Consider the following 2,078-nt stretch of genomic DNA (forward strand, 5'->3'; position numbering starts at 1 on the left):
ACGAGGCGGGTGTGCACGAGGCGGGCGTGCACGTGTGGACTACGTGGTGGTGGACCCCAAAAGGACGAAGGCCCTCAGGAGCACCAGAGAAGCATGGCATGATGGGAGGATGTCCACGGAGAAGGAGAAATGTTAGACATACACACACACACACACACACACACACACACACACACACACACACACACACACACACACACACACACACACACACACACACACATACACATACACACACACACACCACACACACACACACACACACACACACACACACACACACACACTCATAGCAAACGTAACATTAGTATTTTCAACTAAAAATGAATATTATCAGAACCAGAATCAGAACCAGAATCCCTTTATTCGTCCCACAGAGGGGAAATGTACATTGTTACAGCAGAAAAGAGCCAGCTTAATATGTACATACATTTCATATAATTTAGCTGATGCTTTTTTCCAAAGCGACTTCCAATAAGTGCAAAAACCATAAAGAATCAAACTCCAAACAACAAGGAAGGAGCAGATATATTCACTTCAAGCCAGAACATACCATAGGAAGTGCTGGTGAATCAGATACAAGTCCTACATTAAATCATCAAGTGCTTAGTTTTTGTTTTGGTTTAACAATCAAATTCACTCAGAAAATTCAGTCTTAAAAAAATACAAAAAAATGTGTCTCTTGAAAATAAAACAGACGATCTTTGACTGGAATTGTACTGGGGGTAGATTTTTAAGTTGCGTACGACTCCTATACTCCAACCCACAAGCTGACATCCTAACAAATGGACTTGTGTCATCTCCCGTTAAACTCAAGCGAGGAACAAGGCAGTCCCCTCTCTCCTCTCCTATTCACACCGGCCATTGAGCCACTAGCGATGGCAATCCGTAAACACGCCATTATAACGGGAATAAATATAGGAGGTGTAGAAAACAGAATAGCTTTGTACGCGGATGATGTTATTTTGTTCTGCTCTGAGTGTAAAAATCACACATGGAAGGAACCATCAACCTGTGGATTTCCTCAACGGCTGAAAGGGAGGACTTTCTACCTTGCTCTTGAAAGGATACGTGTTTTCCTTCAAAACAAACTAGCTGGAAAACCTTGTAGGACTTCCTGGAGCATACTGGTCTACAACATGATGGAGGATGAGGACACTTGAATATCATTTGGGCTGTGTTTCTATTTTCTATTCTTCTTACTTTCTTTTTACTGTTTTGTTTATTAAGTGTCATGTCTATGCATACAAAATAATGCAGTACAAAAAGAAGAAACAAAAATAGGAACAAGAAAACAAACACAAATAGAAACAAAAGAAGAATTGAAAAAATTACAAAAGCAATAATTAGAAAAAGAAACAAAAGAAACAAAAACAACAGCAAAGAAATAAAGCAGTGTCAGTCTAACGTTGATCCAGTTGTTTCTCCAGCTCTCTGGTTGAGGAGCAGCTGTGGAAAATACAGTTAGTAACATCATGTGGACATGGAGAAAGCCTCTTTTCATAACATTTTACAATCTTTTAATGACCTTGCATGTTTATTTACCATTTCACATAGAGCTACCATCTGCATATTTAAAAAGTGAAGTTTTAATTTAAATACAGCACTTGAGGTTACTCACCAGTGACGTCGAGCCAGCATAGTTACTCCCATCAGGTGTGCGTATGGCACACATAAAACCCAGAGTCACTGGTCCTGAGTCTGGAGACATGAAGTGTGAGGCGTCCTTCTGTGAGGACGTCTTTGTCCCACTGGACTCGTCCTGCAAACTGTGGATCCTGAGACTCTGGGAGTTCATCACCTTTGTATAGATGAAACAGGACGTAGGGTCTGCTCTCAGTAACATCTCACAGTAGATAGAAATGGATCTGAAGTTAGTGTCTGTTCTGGAGCTGAAGGTCCACTCCAGGGTGATGTTCTGGTTCTCCTCTGCCTGATGGGAAGTCTGAGTCACATTCACTACAAATGTTCCTGTGGAGGAGACACAGAGGGACTCTTTAAACTGCAGCTATGTTCTGTGGAGGAGACACAGAGGGACTCTTTAAACTGCAGCTATATGTCTGTGGAGGAGACAGAGG

The 2,078-nt window shown here is 41.5% G+C and overlaps 1 long non-coding RNA gene across 1 annotated transcript; it reads right to left on the reverse strand.

The window, feature by feature from the left end:
• Positions 1-345: 345 nt before the first annotated feature.
• LOC117480781 lies at positions 346-1,834 on the reverse strand. The gene is made up of 2 exons (XR_004555683.1): positions 1,622-1,834; positions 346-1,449 (listed from the first exon to the last, which is right to left on the reverse strand). It is a non-coding gene; the product is annotated as an uncharacterized LOC117480781 (long non-coding RNA).
• Between the last annotated feature and the right edge of the window lie 244 nt (positions 1,835-2,078).

Source organism: Trematomus bernacchii, unplaced genomic scaffold (assembly GCF_902827165.1).
Source record: "Trematomus bernacchii unplaced genomic scaffold, fTreBer1.1, whole genome shotgun sequence".
NCBI classification, from domain to species: Eukaryota; Metazoa; Chordata; class Actinopteri; order Perciformes; family Nototheniidae; genus Trematomus; species Trematomus bernacchii.